The 19,786-nt window shown below is 42.5% G+C and overlaps 1 protein-coding gene across 3 annotated transcripts in view; it reads left to right on the forward strand.

Annotated features, from left to right (window-relative positions):
• Positions 1-12,209: 12,209 nt before the first annotated feature.
• The window catches only part of LOC134527394 (ribitol-5-phosphate transferase FKTN-like), a 38,502-nt gene continuing 30,925 nt past the window's right edge, over positions 12,210-19,786 (forward strand). The window contains exons 1-2 of one of the 3 annotated variants that reach the window (XM_063360051.1): positions 12,236-12,440; positions 17,915-17,983. The gene's annotated coding sequence lies outside the window, so the exon portion shown is untranslated. Of the gene's footprint in view, positions 12,441-17,914; positions 17,984-19,786 lie in introns of all 3 variants that reach the window. The other 2 variants (XM_063360049.1, XM_063360050.1) reach the window with 2 other exon arrangements.

The raw sequence follows: 19,786 nt of genomic DNA on the forward strand, positions 1-19,786 counted from the left end.
ATTTAAGATTTTTAGATAACTGCCCACCAGAGATATTAAGCCGTAAAGTAAGCAAAAATCTGAAAAAACTGGTTTTTACAAAATTGTAAAAAACAAAGTATTGAAGTCTCACACTCCAAATAATTTGTATTTACTCTACTATTACATAAGCACATCCATAAATATTTTGAAGCCCAACAGATACTGCCTTCACTCTTAAAAAAATTTATGAAAATGCAAATTTTTGCAATTCTAAGGCACAAGTTCAACCTTTAAAGTTGGCAAGATTGATTGATTTTAAAAAAATGGTTTGTCATCAGAATTGTAGCTTAAAATGTGCTTAACCCCTCAGATTTTGTTTCATCATGATATGGCCTACCAGAGCCAAGATATAGCAATGTAGCTGAACCCTTGTAAATGTAAAAATTGTCGCGCCCCATGACAAAAAAATGGCTGCCATAATCAAACTAATGAGAATAAAAAATTAACTGTGTCAGTTTTAAATTGTCAATACATAATGTTAACAAGGCTCAAAATATCAATTTTTTTAAAATTGATGAAGCTTCCAATAAATTTTTTTTTGGACCACTTCATATGGATTGACCCTATAACCTTAGTTATGCGATAAGGACCTTCATATAATAAGAAAAATTTCCTTGTAACTAATTCCCAAAATTGACTACTGTAATTAGTTCTTTTTAGTACTAAATCGCCGCAAGATAAATTAATTTTATTTGCAGGTTTCATTCCTCTTCTGCGCGCGTCGGCGGCAGCTATTAAACGAGATTTTAACTTATTTTGATTTTCCTTCCGTGTTTCTTTCTCCTTAATTTCATTTTTAGGTTGGTTTGATTAATTTAATCCGGGTTTGTCAGAAAAAGTTTTCTTATGTAAGGATAAGACTTCAAATAAACGTCCTTTTAATTTTTCTTCATTTAACGAGTTACCTACTGTAGCATTCTTAAAATCTGATTCCAAAGCTATTGAATCATTAATATTACTACAACATGTTTGTTCTTCCCTTCTTTTCTTCTTGAACGTGCAGAAACAATGATCAGTAAATTTCCAATTCTCCGTAGTGGTTGATGACGATTCGTCGTTATTAATAGTAACTAGACATCTTCTAAAATCTAATATAACATTGAATTTTGTTAGAAAATCAGTACCTAGAATAATGAGTTTCGACAATCCATTAACAATTAGTACTGGTACGTACTAACTTAGTTGTTCCAAGTCCATTTACTTCTAGTAATGTCTGTTTGTTGATGATTGTACTACATTTAGTCGTCACACCTAAGATCTTTAAGTTCGGTACGGGCAGAATAGGTAATTTTACTCCTGAACTTTCAATCATCTCGACGCAGTCAGAACTGATGCAAGAAATTTCAGCCCCACTGTCTAACAATACTGGTACTTTTACTCCGTTTATCATTAAAGTTATTTCAGGACATAAAGCTTCTTTGTCGTTAATCGCGGTTTCTTCATTTGTTTCGTCGCTTAAAAATTCCCTGTATTTGTTATTTAAAATTATAGTGTGTAATTGTTTCGTATTGCTTCTCATAGACATATTCAACGTTTTTCCGCTATAGTTATTTTCGACTCCATTCTCTGGTTTTGGGTTAGACGTTCGGAGTCTATCCTCTCTAACCCTACTTAGTTTAACTGTTGCGAATTTTGGTTAGCCTCTGTCGAATGCCATATCGCGTTTGAATTAAACTCACGGTTGTTAAAACTCATTACATTACTTCCTCCTTGTCCGTTCGGATGCGTTGAATTTTCAAATGTAAGTTTGGTGTTTGGTCTCCATTCTGGTGTTTTAACTAAATTACATACGACTTGGTCCCTTGGTTTGTTTCCTTGTGTCGGAAATCTAGTATTTGTCTGTTCCTGTGACGTATTTTCAACGGTATTCGCATTTCGTGTCATTTGAGTCACCGCCCCTCCTGCGTTCTGTGTATCTTTACAATAGTCGTCATCCCTTCTCCAATTTCCCTTCATTTGTGGTCTTGAAAATTTATATCTCCTATCTGATTCATGATAATTGTTTCTATTGTAATTCTGGTTACCATATTTCCAAAGATTCCTCCTATTGTATTGGTTTCTGTCATACCAGTTTCGTTTATAATTATCGAATCCCAATGTGTTAACTCGCGGTGGTCTCTGTTCTCCTGTATTTTCAAATTTTCTTTGGTGCCAATTAGAATACAGAGGTACATTCGGTTTACTATTGTTACGATTTTCATTCGGTTCTCTACGTTCGTATGTTTCCCTGTTCGTCGTCGTTCTCTCCAACTTTTCGAGTTTGTCATACACTAATAGCTGTTCCTTGAATTCGACAATATTTGAAAATTGTCTACCCGCAAACTGTAATTGATATTTAATAGGTAGTTGCGATAATATTAGTGCAACGAATTCCGCATCCTCCATTCTACAATCTAAATACCTGGTTCGTTCGTACATTTCACTAACGTGTGCTTCTAAACTTTTATTTTTCTTGTCGAATTTTTCGGCATGTAACTGGATTCTTAGATTACTCTGAACCCTAGTATTCCAAAATTGTTGTGTGAATAATTTTCTAAATGTTTCATACTCAGTAACAGTATCTTGTAACATTTCCCACCAAAAGAAAGCTGTGTTCTTTAAACAATGACTCACACATTTCAACTTATCTGCTTCGTGTAGTGCGAAAGTTTTGCAATATTCCTCGAATGCTCTCAAAAATCGCATAGGATTTTCAGTGCTAATTCCGGAGTAAGTTGGTATGCTGTCTAACCATTTCTTAGCTGGATGATGTAAAGCTAATATCGGATCTGTTATAGCTGTTTGCATGATGCTATTATTCGTATCCGAACCTCTAATAATTCCTGCGGAATTAGTTAGATTAATAGTTTCCGGTATTGTAGTCTGTGAATGTATTACCTCTACTTCTCTATGATTTCTGACGGTATTTCGCAACTGCATTTCTTTTTCTATTTCCCCGATTCTTCCTTCTACTCCCTCAAATCTCACTTCATTCCTTCTGTTGGTCATGTCTAACTTTTCCTCGACTATAGTTACCGCGATATTTTAACATTTACTTTCACATTCTTTCAATTTTTCATCTACTTTCTCTTCTACTTTAGATATATCTCCTTCTATTCCTTCTAACCTATCACATACTATAGAAAATTTTCTTTCTGTGTCCGTTAACATTCTATTCATGGCTGTATTAATTTGCCTAATATTTTCTAATAGTTCCTGATTTTCCTGTTTACGTTTCTCTTCCGCTTCACGTTCTTTTTGTTCCCGTTTCTCCTCCGCTTCGCGCATTTCCTGTCTACGTTTCTCCTCCGCTTCGCGCTTTTCCTGTATACGTTTCTCCTCCTCTTCATGCTTTTCCTGTCTACGTTTCTCCTCCGCTTCGCGCATTTCCTGTATACGTTTCTCCTCCTCTTCGCGCTTTTCCTGTATACGTTTCTCCTCCTCTTCGCGCTTTTACTGTCTACGTTTCTCCTCCACTTCGCGCATGAACCTAAATATTTGTTCCATTCCTGACATGTTAGTTTCCCTTATTCTCGTATCTACTTCGCCTATTTGCGGTGTTGGTACGTCGCCCTGTCTGATGTTACTGTCTATTTCAATTTGATCTGTGTTTTCAGATGGATCTGTTTCTGATGTAGCCCTTGAATTATTTCCCCTCAAGAAATAAGTGTTCCTGTTTTCTTCTGACATCATGTATGTGGGATCTCTAAACTTGAGTTAAAATTTTCAGTTTGTTGTAGTCAATATACTTCGTGCTAATCCTTTGATTTATGGTCCCACGTTGTGGTAGCCAATCTAAACGGGCCTTAGTTATCAAATTCTTTATTATTTATAATAAATATATTTAATTTGATAAGACTCGAAAGTACTTAGACTCGTTCTGGTGTATTTATATGATAAGAACAAAAGAACGAATCATTTATTTTAATTTGTGGGCGCCACAACTTCTACGAAGTTGAAATAATGAATAATCATTGCAATTACTTCTATTTTAATTAATTTGTAATACACACCATTAATTAAAATATACTTATTATTGTCCGGACTAATTCAGGGGTAGAGTTGGGTATGTCGTGGAAAATTCGTAAAACCTTGGATTAGCTTGTATACAACGGTTTTGTGAATTTTAACTCAAGTTGTTCCTAACTTTAGCAATCTGGTAGTGTGAAAAAAATTTAGTAAGGGATTTCAAGTGATATTAATTATTCCCGAGTGTCAGTTTTGCAAGCTAGTAAATGTGGTGACATTCATTCATCATTATATAACCGACCTGTTGTTATAGTTCCGTGGTAACGAATTATACGTTACTAGGTTTGCCTTCTTTCGGTCAGGACCTCAGCAAGGAATCTTCTGCATCTTCATCCTTGGCACGCCCATTCGCTGTCTTGTACCTTCGTCCTGGGAACGCCTAGTATTAACGAGTAGTCTTCGTCCTGGGAACGCCTTTCGTTGTTTCAAACTTCGTCCGGGAAACGCCTCTAGATGACCATCTTCGTCCTGGGAACGCCTATCGTTGATCGTCTTCGTCCTGGAAACGCCTATCGTTGATCGTCTTCGTCCTGGGAACGCCTCGCGTCGTTTCCGTATGTTCTCGTACAGTTGAAAATTAGAAATACTTCTTTCTTCGTCCTGTAAACGCCTTAATCTGATTTCAGTCTTCGTAGTTTATACTCGTAGTCTTCTTCCTGGTATCGACTTGTAGTACTCAAATCTTTTTATAAATAATAATTCTTCTTTATTTCCCTAACTCTCTTCAAATCATTAATATTATTACTATTTACTATCATTTCTTATAATTCTTCAAAATATTTCACCAGTTATAAGTTCAATTTCTGTAGTCATAAAATGTCATGTCTTTACTATTCGAAGTTCCTATATCAATTCCCTTTCGTTTTCTCTATTCCTTCCAAACAAAAACTTTTATTAGCTAGCAATAATTTTTGTTAAATCTTTTCCACCAATACCAGATTGTTTTACAAATATTCGTCATATAATATTACATATGAACTGTGAAAAAAAAAAAAACTATTCTTATTCGTTAAACAAATATCATTACTTGAGCAAGGAAGTTTTACCTTCAAAGATATAAATACAAATTACTGATTTCATGGTTCATAGAGAAATAAAATGTGTAGTGAAGTGAAATTATAAATATGCTACATTAATTTTGTTCATCCATCTTGTTATGTGAAATTAAAAAGTTCAACCTTTATAACTGGGAGAATATTTGGAAGGAAAAATTAGAGACAGGGTATACAATACCACCACAACCCACACTGACGGTGCCAGTCACCGGGAACAAGCCAAACACGTGTTATGGCATGCCCCCACACCAAGCCACAGCACAACCGATTGGGCACGACATAGCAACACGACCCACCAACATGCGCATGGAGTCGGTGTGAACTGCCCCATACTCATCGAGGTTACCCGAATTCAGTGGTGCGCCTCACGAGGACCCTCGCGCATACCTCCACCAGTGCGAAATCCGACTCACGGGAAGCGGAACCCCAATCGACGAGTGGCCCGAGCGGATCAGCGAACAGCTGCGGGGAAGCGCCCTGACATGGTGGCACCTATGGGGCCACTTCGATATGGAGTGGCAGGAGTTCACGGAGGCCTTCAGCCAACGGTTCGATGCAGGTGCGACGATGGTGCAATGCACCGCACAATTCTACGGGAACACAGCGAGACGGCGAACCCGTTGAGAACTTCGTGGCACACAAGCTACAGATCTTCAAGCGCATAGCACCACTCGCAGAGCCCACCAGTGCACTCCCCACCATCACCCTACTGTTGAGGGACGAGCTCCAGCCGTTCATGCGCGTCACCCACGTAAACACCATCATGGAATACGTGCAACTCGCGGTGGCGACGGAGCAAAATGTTCAGAGGATGTGGGGAAGGAGCACACGTGGCCCCGAGCGAGAACGGAGCAGCCCACCCAACCGCCAACACCTGCTAGTAATCCAGGCACCACCACCCCAACCACAACAGAGGGGCCCCAACATCAGGGAGCCAAGAACGCTACACACCGACGGCCTGACACGGCCAGAAGCCAACGCGAGTTATCAACCGCCGCAGTGTAGGTTAGGATGCTCCCAGGGCACGTACCACTGGCACAGCGACTGTCCTAGGGGGCAAACGCCCGGCGCACGACACAACCCACCTACCGGCCACCCACCACCTCGCACAACCAAGAGTCGACGGGAAACGAGTAAGGGGGGGACACAGATGGAGCCCCCCCCCGCCCGCAATACCGACACGCGAACCAGGTGATGCCTCGACCACGGCAAACCCACCCGCGACAAGGGAAGCACGACGTGAATCACCCACCACAACACTCACAACAGGACGCGATGACCCCAGTGCCGCACCATGCTCAACCGCCGAGTGCATCCACCGTGCCGACATACGTCATATGAGTGCCGGTGACAACCACGACGAGCCACAAGCGCCGCCTACCACAACACCTCGCTACCAAAGACCACCAGGTATGCCAACCACGACAGAACCCACCACGACACTAACGACAGGACGCGATGACCCCAACGCCGCACCATGCTCAACCGCCGAGTGCACTCACCGTGCCGACAGACACCACGCCCAACAGCCCGGCCACAGTGGACCAATCCTGTTACAACAACCCCCCAGGATGGGACAACTCGCACAGCCCAGCGACCACCTGCTCCGCGTGCCCGTCGAGGTGAATGGACGTCCGACCCTTGCCCTCATCGACATGGGGGTGAGCCAGGTGTTCATCCACCCCTTGCTGGTACCTCCCGGCACCTTCCGCCCACACCAGGGCGAGCTCCGGCTGGCAACCACCACCCACGCCGGCCGGATGATGGGACACGCGGATGTGAAGGTAAGCCTTCGGGAGCTAACTACACCAGTGACCGCTGTTGTTGTGGGGGACTTGGTGGAAGAGCTTGTGTTAGGGCAACCCTGGCTGGCAGAACACGATGCCGTGTTGGAGATGGGGCCAGCTAAAATCAATGTGGGGCGAACTGAGAGATTCGTTGTGTATGAGGTGGATCGAACACCTAGTCCATCAGGCCCAACCATAAACCTAGACGACCTCCACCATGATGTACCACCGGAGTTCCGTAGCACCATCAACAAAGTCCTGCAAGAACGACGAGGCGTGTTCGCGACCGCCGAGCCCCTACGGCGCACCACTGTAGCCGAGCACTTCATCCCGACCACCACCGACCAACCCATCTATGAATCACCCCGGGGTTATGGGTACAAGGAGCAGAGGATCATACAGGAGCAGGTCACTGAAATGCTGCACAGTGGGGTGATCGAACCCTCCAACAGCCCCTACAATGCATGTATCGTTGTGGCCCCCAAAAGGGACGGTACCCTGCGTTTTTGTACTGATTTTCGCCCCCTCAACGCTGTAACCATCAGCGCACCACCCCCGCAGATCAGCGTCGAGACGGCGGTATCCGGCCTGGGAGGACCCGCGTGTTCAGCACGCTAGATCTGAAGTCGGGGTACTGGCAAGTACCAATCAAACACCAAGACCGGGAGAAAACTGCCTTCACCGTCCCTGATGGCAGGCAATTCCAGTACAGGGCCATGCCTTTCGGGCTCAAGTGTGCACCAGCGACATTCCAAGCAATGATGACGTAGGTGCTAGAAGGGTACCTCGGCCAGTTCGCTCTCGCATATCTAGACAATGTTATCGTCTTCTCGGAGACATGGGAGGACCACTGCCGCCACCTAGCACTCGTGCTCAAGAGACTCGCTACCCACCACCTGACCGCGAATGCCGCTAAATGCCACCTGGGTACCGAGGAGGTGGAATTCCTGGGGCACCGCGTCAACGCGGAGGGGAGCCAGCCTCAGACTGGACATCTCCAGAAGATCGCGACCGCGGAGGCTCCACGTACGAGGAAGCAGCTCCAAAGGTTTATTGGTCTGATAAATTGGCTGAGAGTATACATACCCGATTTCTCCCGCGTAATCGCACCCCTCACCGACCTGCTGTCACTGCAAAGGCACTACCACTGGGGCAGCGATGCGCAACGCGCGTTTGAGGAGGTGAAGAGCGCGTTCACTCGCTGCCACACCCTTGCATGGATTGACCCCGAACGAACACTCATCCTGCAGACAGATGCCAGCGCCTTAGGGGTAGGCGCCGTCCTTTTCCAAGTTGACCACCTAGGAGACAAGCACGTAGTGGAGTACGCCAGCGCGAAGTTCGGGCCTGCTGAGCGTAGATACCACAGCAATGAGCAGGAGTGTTTGGCGGTGATCTGAGCAGTAAAAAAGTACCGGCCACACCTCGAGGGCCGGACCTTTACTCTCTGGACTGACAACCGCTGCCTCACCTGGCTCCAGACAATGCAGGGCAGAAAAGGGAAACTCATACTGTGGGCATTACTCCTCCAGTCCTTCGACTTCGTGGTGGAGCACGTGCCAGGGCGAGAAAACCAGCTGCCAGACGCCCTGTCGCGGCAACCGAGCGACCAACACGAGGTCATCGACATGGAGGAGTGGGATGACATGCTGCCGCCCGGTCCCAACACCGAACACCTCTCGCCACTAAACACCTTGTTACAGATCACGACCGATGCCAACCAAACTGACCCACCACCTGACACCGCAACTGACGTCGACCAACGGGTCATGACCGCTCAACATCAATGAACCGAAATGACCCGTCGATGACAACAGGATACGAACTACACCCGACGTGGAGTGACCAGGACGGCCGGATCATGCACCGAGCGCTTGAAGCAGCTGGGTCGTGGAAGACCTACGTGCCTTCCGAGGCGCGCGAGGCCGTCTTGAGGTTCTACCACGACCACGACCTGGCAGGACACCCCGGTACGGACCAGACACGACACGCGGTCTCCCAACACTACCATTGGCCCGGCGTGGCACGGGATGTGAGGGAGTACGTCCGGGAGTGCGAGGTCTGCCAGGTCCGCAAGGCGCGCCGATGCGACGGGGAGCAGCAACAGCACCTACGACAACCGACCCACGCCTTCCAGACCATCGCACTTGACCTGATGAGGCCCTACCCCAGGTCGCCCAGAGGGAAGAGGTTCATACTCGTTGTGACGGATATGTTCACAAGATGGACAGAGGCATATCCGTGCAGCAATGCCAGGGCATCCACCATCATCCACCTCATGACGCAGGAGTTCCTTCCTCTGTGGGGCTACCCACAGTCGGCCTTGACCGATAATGGCAGCCAGTTCATCGGCAAGCAATGGCAGGACTGGTGCGCGCGGGTGCACATCCAGCACCACACAACCCCAGCTTACCATCCCAGAGCCAACCCCACCGAGCGCAGGAACCAGGACTTGAAGATCCAACTCCGACTCCGACTGACTGACGACCACACGAAGTGGGACCAACACCTCGCCGACGCCCTGTTCTGCATCCGCCGTCGTGTGAACGCAGCCACAGGCCACACGCCCGCCGAGATGGTGCAAGGGAGTAACCTGCATCTCCCAGGCGAATGGACCACCCACGGGACGCTGCACGATGGAGAAGGGACGGAGGAACGCAACCAGCGCAGGACAGATGTGTATGAAGATGCACGACGACGACGACAAACGACCTACTCGCAGAATATCAACTGCAAGGCAACGCGGGAGCCACCCCTAGTCTGAGCGGGAGACCAAGTCTACGCCCGGGTCCACCCGCTGTCTGCAGCCCCCCGCAACTACTGTGCCGGATTGGCACCGCGCTGGAGCGGGCCTTACAAAATCCAGAGACGTGTGGGCAGGACCGCATATCTGGTCAGACTCGGGGGGCGGTGCATCCGGAAGATCCACCGCGACGATCTACGACTGGCCACAACACCGGGTGAGCTGATGCCGGAAGAACCCGACAACGACGAGACACACAACGACATGCACGACGATGAACAACCGGTAGCAGACGAGCCCGAACTGGCTACCGGAGAGCATGACCACGACATCCGAACCAGGACACCAGAAGAGGCCCTCGATGACCTGGAAACATCAAGTGACGCACAAGATCTCACGCACGAGATGACAACGCCACACCAACCAGGACATATGACCTGCCACGGACGGGTGACCATCACCGACGTCTCACTGAGCGATCCGGAGGGCCTATTGGGAGACACCGCCACCGTCATCAACGAACCCGACGACTTGGTACTCGGCGCCGCCAGACAACATCTACAACTCTGTGCGGCTGGGCCAGTGATCGCCCATGCATCAGAGGAGGAGGCGGCAACCCTACCTGATGGCACTACACCCGTCGTAGAGGAACCCGACGATGAGGCAGGAGAAACCCCAGGTATACCTGAACGAAGGAGGCAACCTTACTCTAGCGGGCCATCCAACAACCACAATGCGAGAAACCGCCGTACAACATCGACAGAAGACCACAACAACACCACCACAACCACCACTCGGATGCCTCAGGACCCACCAGAAGCGCCCGACGAACCTCCCACATGTCAAGTGATGAGACCCGCCAGGGACAGGCGGCCTCCGGGGTACCTGGCCGAGTACGATCTCGGGAGGGCCCAGAGGGGCCACCGCGGCCCCCGCAATCCTGAGGGCACGGCGGAGGAAACTCGACCACCGGTGGACACGCACTACCACCTGCGACCGCCCAGAGCCCCAACCGCCTGGACATGCTGTGAAAATTAGGCCACCACTCCACACCACCACACGACCACAACACTGCACACCACCACCTACCTCATCATGCCTCCACGTGGCCCCACCAGCCGCAGCCACCAGGTCCAGAACGCCGGCCCCACCAGCCGCAGCCACCCCAGGCGCCAGGATGGGGAGTCAACGACATGTTAGGGGTGCAAACCGCCGCAGAGCCTGATTGCGTGCAAGGTCGGGCTTCTTCAGTGGGAGGCATTTGACGTCGTACCGACCGAAGGCCATTAGCCCGGCCTCAGCCCGCAGTACTGGCTCCTGCTGACGGAACGCACCCCTCGCCAAGTCTCCACCCAAATGAGACGAGCGGCCTAACCTTGGCGCATGGAGGGAGTGTCACCCCCCCCCTCCGCACGCCAACCCCTGAAGCAGTTCTGATCAGCACGCGGCCCGGAGCGGACGTGCGCGTACCGTGGGGTCGGTTTTTTTTTCTACGGTGCAGCGATTAACCCGGCCGTCGCTACTTTCCAAGTCAAGCCACCGAGTCTAGGGGACACGCTGGGGCCGATCGACCCACTCACGGTTAGACGACAGAGCCAGCCTGGCGCCCTCCCGGAAAACACCCCAATTTTCACGTACAGCTCCTTAGACTCGCCGCGGAAATCGCACCCGAAACCCTGGCTGATAGGCACAGTGCAAATAAACACAATTGCCATTATCAACGAGTGTTGTACTGCTTGGAAGGCAGTGCACTGGTGTGACACAGTAGGTTAATTAAACAACGTCTAATTAGTTTTAAGCGAGTAACACTACCATTGGTTAATAGTGTCGTCCAACCAAGTACTCGTCCTTGCTTTGAGTGCAAATATACACCGTTAAAGCTAACTTGCTAACGAGTGTTATGCTCAGACTAGAATTACTGAGTGTTGGGCGCACACCGCAGTGTTAATTAGGTTAATATGATACTAATAGGTGCAAAAAAAAAGTTCCCCTTCCTAATTTAGCTATAGGTTGGCTGGCAGCCTGACGGAAAACGACAGAATGTATCCCCTTAAAAACCAGTGTCCCCCACACCCAATATGTAAACATAATGTCCAAGTGCCCAAACCCCCACATGGTAGACTCTTTCTACTCTGTCCAACTCATATTTCTGGACCATGCTTCTAATTATCGTAGCCAACCTGCTTGCTAAATACATGTATTTTGCATCCTATGTCTATGCAGGTTTTACCTATGTCCAACTTATTTAGTAGTTTAGTCTAGAGCTAAGAGTGAGGGGAGATAGACATGGTGCCAATCGCTGCCATGGCTGGCTAATCCCCTCCTAATACATGATGCATGCTACCCCTCCTGCATGGCTAAAACACTGTATGATTAAGGCGTATAGGCTTCGGCCTGAGACGCACTTAGGCCCCTCTCTAATCTGGACCTCTCCCAAATACAATTAGTTTTTAGTTAAGTTAGAGAAAAAAATTGGCATAGAACGATTAGCTAGCACATGAACAAGTATTAATTTGAACGAAGGTGTTAGATGTATTCAACATACCTACTTTGCATTTAGAGTTGAGAGGACAATGATTCGTATATTAATGATAACTTGTGCATAAGAGTTTTAAGAAAACTTAAATGCTAGTCAGTAGTTTCAGCTTTTTACAGATAAAAGGAACGTGGCTTCCTGTTCGCTCCCGCCTTCTACTATTTGTTTTATATTGACTCTTGAATTCAATGACCGTGTTGTGTTATTTTTAAATCTCTGTTTCTTCATTGGAGGATAATACACTTTCTATCATACAGAATTGCAAATAAAATAGTGGACATTTTTATGTGGTAAAGTCATACAATTAAAATTGTATTATATTTTATTGGTTGTTTTTGTTTATGGTTATCAGCATTTTTACTAAAGTAATTGTTATTCTACGAATTATAAAAAACTATTTTGGCAACTATCAGAAACCCATCATCTTTCTTTTTTTAGAATAGTAATTTATAATACACAATTTTAAGTTAAATTACTATCTTAAAGAGTAGAATCAGACAATAGGGAACTCTTATAGATCGGGATACCATAATAATACTGATGTCACAAAAATGGCATCGCTTACTTAATTACCATCCTTCCGTTCTTACTGGACAAGCATGGGAATATGGGGATTTCGGGTGGGGAACTATAATAACGCTATTTTTCATGCATTAAGTACATTTTTTAAATAATATATTTTTCTGGAGATGTAAACTAGACTATAATCTAGTCTATTTTGTGATACACCTATCCCTCACTTAGCACGACTAATTCGTTCCTAAAAATGCTCGTGTTATTCAAAATCGTGTATTCTGAAGCATTAGTTTCCATAAATAGCAAGGCTAATTTATTTAATGTGTTCCAAAATTGTGTAGGAAAATATACTTCAAGTTAATAGAAATGCGTTGAATAACACTCGACTATAAATATGTCACACCGTTTATCTTTATATGCTTCCCATCGCACTTTGTATGACAAATATGACTTTGCGTAACGGGAGATACGTCGTTATGTACTTAATCATCAGACGGCTGCAGACTTGCCCGCCTGGGCATGACCTTCAACTCACGTCGCGTACCTTTCCAAACCATCCTTTACTGACAGTGAAACCGATATTACTGTCCGGATAATTACATTTAAATTTTTTAAAAATTAAAGTTTATTCGTGTATCACCACCTGGTTCACACCAACCCTGTCAGGCCAATGATTATTTTTTTCATTGCAATACATTCATTTTACAACCTTTTCCACGTGAATCATGTGTTCATTTCTGTTCCGGTATCTAATGTCAAATATGTTCCCGCTAGTACAATCAACAGCATCAGAATATAAACTTTTGGAAAAGTCCTTATTTCGTACGATTGTGCGCACAGTTGACTTGCTTAAAACTAAAGTGCGACCAACATAAGTGTGGCCTTCATGACAATCTGCGTGCCGTATTACTTCTAGTTTTGTCTCAAATACTGGAACATGGTGCATTATGAGTGAACAAGCACGTACAGTTACTGGCAGCAGAATGGGCAGACGTTGCTTTTGTTTGAGTGAATTCCCTGCCATTGGCTGGACTGAGTTCACGGCCCGGTCTGTGGCCAGGCAACAATGGTACGGCACGGTGGCATACGTGCGAACGTAAAAACATTTGGTCCTTTACACTCCATAGCCGCAATTTAACTTGCCATAGCTAATGTTGGTACAATTGTCGATAGCATAGACAGACCTGCGCGTGCATTTCTTCCCCCCTTGTTTGGCTAACTGTATCCCACGGCACATCTGTTGTTTACAGAAGTTGAAACAGACTTTGTGTTGTCATGCTCAACTATTTTTTGGCCTGCCGAGATTTTGTGCTAACTGAAATTTACAGACGTGCTATTCAAGACTGGGGCAGTAAAATTAACATTGCGCTAAATGAATCTGCGCAATCTGAAGACGTGCTAAGTGGGGGATAGGTGTACTGATATTTCATTATCAATGAAATGCTGTTCTGTAATTGTTAATACTTTATGGCAGTATCAGGAAAATTAACAGTGTTCCCAATTTATTACAAACATTCATTATACAAAAAAATGAAACTTGTGGGAAAAGTGGTCAATTATGAGGAATTAAATATTATGAAAAATATAGTTGTCCGGGTGGTCTTACTTTCGAAAAATTAAAAACTGGTATCGCAGACTAGAGTTGACTGGATGGGACTGTATTCTAGTTCACTATGCCAAGAAAATATATCAAAAAGTCTCACTTTAAAAATATTAAATATCAATATTGCAAAATAGACTTAACCCGTTGGGACTGTAGTCTGCTTCACGATACCTGCAAATTTAATTGCCTTAATCCTTTATTTCATAACTTGATATACTGATATAAAAAACCAAACTAGACAGGGTAAAATTTTAGTCTTCATTATGATACTCGAAACCTATAATATACAAAAATGTAATATGTGGATAATACTGCATGTACAGTACTCTGGCCAAAACCCACATATTACCCCACTTATCCGATAAGACACTAGCTTTAGTAATATTATAAATGACCTCTTATTTCACGCTGTTCTGCCCAGACTATAGGATTTATAATGTAGCTAACCTAACCTAACCAACCATTCACGTAATTTTTATTACCTAAACGAGTGCTAACCTAATGTATTAAATTTCACATTTGACCTAACCCTTACATCAACAACTTCATTCAACATGCATGCTTAATTCTTCCATGCACACTATTATACATATCTGACTTAGGTACTTCATTTTTGGAAGTAATTTTGTATACTTTTTTCTCTTCAACCAATCCCAACATATGTAGTTTACTAACAACTTATACATTATTTGTTGCCAACATTTCCTATATTTTCCATAACCTTTCATTATTAACACAACGAACTTACAAATCAAACGTGGTCTGTAACTACAATTACTGCCACTAACTTATAAAGCTAGGAACAGGTGTAATTTTCCCAATGATGACGAACACGCATACCTACAAATATTTTTTTTGATTAATACTTTTAGTACTCACCAGTGATATTTAACAGCTAACATTGGTAACAAGCAAATTAATTTGTTCTTAGGTTCCAAATACACTTATATTATTAAACAGTACTTCCCAAACTACACATCAACATTGTCATCTCCATTGCTACTAATACATGAAATAATACTCAATTCCAACCTCTTTGCCCTACTCCTATGACATTATTATTCCTCCTACTTTTTTTTGGACATGTAAAAAGCTTCCGTGTTTTCCGGTATCGGCATCTAGAAAAGAACCGTCGCTGGTTATTATTGACTAAAGACTATTCTACATTCACGAAAGGACATAGGCAGCAATGAACAGCACAATTGTACATGCACAGCACAGAATTCGTATTTCAGAATCTTCTGGTAACTACAGTACTGTTGGCAAAGCAGTGATGACAACGGTGTTATCACATCCTGTCATGCCCAAACCATTGACTGTAAACCACAACACGTACAACTTTCCTCAAACATAAAAATCCAAAATTAGTGTTTTTAACACTACAGATGTTCTTGAATTTCCTCAAAGAGGATGTTCTGAAATTAATTCCGGATTGTGAAACACTCAGTTGTGCCATAGGCGATGAAGTCTAGCTAAATTGTGTGATAAATATCACTAACAACGAGACAAATATTGATTTTAAAAGCATTAACATTGCTGCAGCAAACAAATCACAGCATATTTAAATATGTTTCCATTAATATTTAATAATTTTTATTACTTGCTCAACCACCAGTTTCTGCTGATTTCAATGCTTTTCCTGAGTACGGAAGTTTTCTAGAAGCCGGTCAAAATGTAACATATATTTAAATGAATCGCAATTTCAAAGTATTTTTAATGTAGCCGACCTGACCTATCCAACCTTTAACTTTTTTTATTACCTCATTGAGTGCCAAACTGACCTTGTAAATTGAACATTTTGCCTTAAACTTTTCACTCAACATAGTAAATTAATTGTTTCACCTAATCTAGAAATTTAAACATTTCATCAAACCTAGAATATTAAATGTTTCACGTAACCTTGAGCATACACTTATACTGTACAGATGTAAATAAAGTTTTCAAAAATAAAATTGTCTCCAGCTAATAATCGACCGCAAATATTGCAACACCTTTTCACAGAATAGTTGCAGGTAACTATAGAGATTTTTAGAATATTATTCTAATAGACAATTTTTCTGGTAGGACTCAATCCATTCCTAAGAAAAATGCTGCCTGCTCATATAATGTTTGAAACAGACATACATTCACACCTGATGAAAACACAAACTGGGCAGAAAAATGGTACTTCCACGGATCTTTCATGGACCAGTGCCCTGTGTAGCAGTATTCTATGGTTAAATAAATTCTGTAATCTGACATCCATCAAGCCGACACATTCAAATTTTTTTTGGTGGAGTCCAGTTTGTAACCAAGGTCACCAGGTCACATTACTGTGCTGCCGGAATTTTTAGTTCACTGAGAGAATTATTACTGTTGGTTTTCAGTTCAGTAACTTACATTGTTTCCTGTTTTATGACTTGTTACAGTGCACAATTGACATTTTCACTTTTGAACTTCTGTTAAAACTATATTAAACTTCCATAATGTGGCATGGCTGTGGTGTGTAACGTGCTGGATTGAAGACTTCACTGTTGCTGGTCGTGATGGGGGTAGCTCTGTTGATCCGGGCAGTTGTGTTCAAGCCTCAGGTGGTTCCGGTAGGCACTACACAGCTGCGGGAGTGGACCCCTTGCTTACGGACGGATGGGTCCATGGGGAGAGGGGGTTTACAATGTTATCTTCTTTATTCATTTACGTATTATAATCTTCCAACCTGAACAGTTAACCCCCTCAATTAGTTCTCTCCTAGTTATAGCACTCACACTATCATGGTGAGCAGGGTTTGTTGATTTAATCCACAATGGTTTAAACCAAATGGTTTTTTTAAATAATTTATTTCTAAATAGAATATTTTAGTTATTTTTATGAAAGGTCTAACTCCTCTCTAATCCACTCTAATAACTACAAAAGTTTGCTCATTAATATCTTGTGATTTACAGGAAAAAACATTACATATTAATCAAGATCTCATCATTTATATTATATGAATAAGTTATAAATCATACCCAGCCTAATACTACTCTAAAATTAAAAAAAAAATTAAATAAATACCTAATCCCTCTTCTGTGAGGGATTCCTAAACTTTACTGTAAATCCCCATTCTATGGGAAACACTCATTCTATGTGGAGAAATACCCTTTCTGTGGTTAAGTCCCAGTCTGATGTACAGATTTTCTGGACTTCAGTCCTTTGATGTTTTAACTTTTCTGGTTCAACATGAGTGGAAGAAAGCGGGATGTTGTATGGTTTTCATTTGAAGAAGTTAAGAAGTTTGAACTTTTATTAATGATATTGATAGCCTAAAATAATATTGTATTATTTTCATAACTTAAAATAATATTTTATGATTATTAAGGATTTTGATAGTCTGAAGAAAAAAATTATGTTTAATATTATTCTGAAACTATTTATATCAATATTGTCATGGTGTATCAAAGACAGTGCAGTATCGGCACTTGCTGCATAATTCTTGATTCTTAATTTCCACGCATGATCCCAGCTTTATGCAGTTAGCACTGAAAACCTGGCAGTAGCAAAGCATGTAACTAAGTTGTCTATAATAGGTTTAGAATTATTAAGAGAGGTAAACTGTCTTCAATTCTAATTTTTTTTCCCCGTTTGTAATTTGGAACTAAATTAATAAGATAAACATTTCTTTTTCAGACTGCATTACAGCTTCCACAAGAAAAACTCATACATCCATCATATGATCTGCAACTTCGTCAAATGAAGGTACAGAGTCAAAATATACTTTTGCAGAAAGAAAAAAAATTTAAAAGTAACATATCAATGGATTCCTTCATAGTTCGATCAACATCAATGCAGAAAAAGTCTTTGGATCAGCAAGTAGCTCGCTTTATATTTGCAACAAATGCATCCTTTCGTAGTGTCAAATATCCTCAGTTTGTGAAACTTATGCAACAGCTTCGCCCAGGCTATACTCCTCCAAACAGAAAAGAAATTAGTGGTCCATTACTAGATGCTATTTATGAAGAAGAAAAGAAAACTTGTTCCCTTACCTGGAAAATGAAAGTGTGTGTCTTGGCTTTGATGGCTGGTAAAATGTTCATAATGAACCAATAATATCTACTGCAATTACAACTAAATAGGGTAATGTATATTTAGTGAACACAACAGACACATCTAGTCATGCTCACACTGCCAATTATCTGAAAGAAGTGGCTGTGAACAGCATACAAATGTGTGACGAAGACTTCAGGTGCAAGGTTTGCTCAGTTGTTACTCATAATGCTGCTAATGTGTCGAAGCCAACTTTTGTAAGATAAAGAAGATTTGAATATTATCACTTATGGATGTTCAGCTCACATATTAAACTTGTTAGCAGATGACTTGAACATTCCTAGTGTGACAGAATATGTTTTACACATAATAAAATATTTCAGAAACACCAAGTCTTTGCTAATACATGTTACAGACAGTATGATGTTCAAAAATTAATTCTCCCAAATGTGCTGGAATACAGTGGTAGATTGCCTTGAGACATACCTTAAAGGTTGGGGAACTGTTGCATATTTGTGAGGAACATCGTGACACTATTGATAAGTAGTACAAAATCAAATTTCTAAAATGGCTTTGAAACGGAATGTAGAGGATTTACATTCTATTTTGAAGCCTATTGCCATAGTCCTTGATGAAGTTAAAAAAAAATACATGCACTATTTCTGAGTCAGTGTTCGTGTGGAAAAAACTTCAAATGAAAATGGCACTTACACCTGCTCATTTTTTAGCTTATATGCTGGATCCAAAAGAAAAAAAAATCATCACTTTGTATTGATTTGACTGAAGAAGAAAAACACATAGCATTTGAGTTTGCAAAATCAAGGTATCTACTCAATGAGTTCACTGCTTCCATTAATTGTTAAATTTCAATCAAAAGGTTTACCTTTCAAAAAATTGCTTTTTGAGGATGAAGTAACATCACAGGTTACAACCTATGAGTAGTGGAGAAGTCAGAAGAATGACATTGAGAAATTTAATGATAAAGTTTTTTTTCTGTTGAACAGTTACTTACAGCACAAGCTACTTCAGAAAGTGTAGAGAGAGTCTTATCATCATATGGATTTGTGCATTCTAAAGTACGTAATAAGTTATGCATAGAGAAAGCATCCAAACTTGTATTTCTTTTTAAAGCAGTCAACGAACACAACCATCAGTGATGTGATATGGTGTGATGTGATGTGATGTGATGTGATGTGATATGATGTAATGTGACCTGCAATACAAACAGGAAAGAACTAACATAATATTGTTTTAACTGGTTGATCTTGATATTTAGATTTTAATAACTGATAATCCAAAAGATTGAAGGGAAATGAGTGTTTTTTTTATTTATCTTTTATGGCCTCTAGGTTTGATGAGTTTATTCTGTTGTACACATTGTAGTACTGTTACCAATTTTTTCTATTAGTATTTTAACAATATATTTGACAAACTTTTATGCATTAGAATTATAATTGGGTATATAAATTTCATAAAATTTACATGTGAGACAATTGTATGGTCTTAAAATGAAAT

Source organism: Bacillus rossius, chromosome 1 (assembly GCF_032445375.1).
Source record: "Bacillus rossius redtenbacheri isolate Brsri chromosome 1, Brsri_v3, whole genome shotgun sequence".
NCBI lineage: Eukaryota > Metazoa > Arthropoda > Insecta > Phasmatodea > Bacillidae > Bacillus > Bacillus rossius.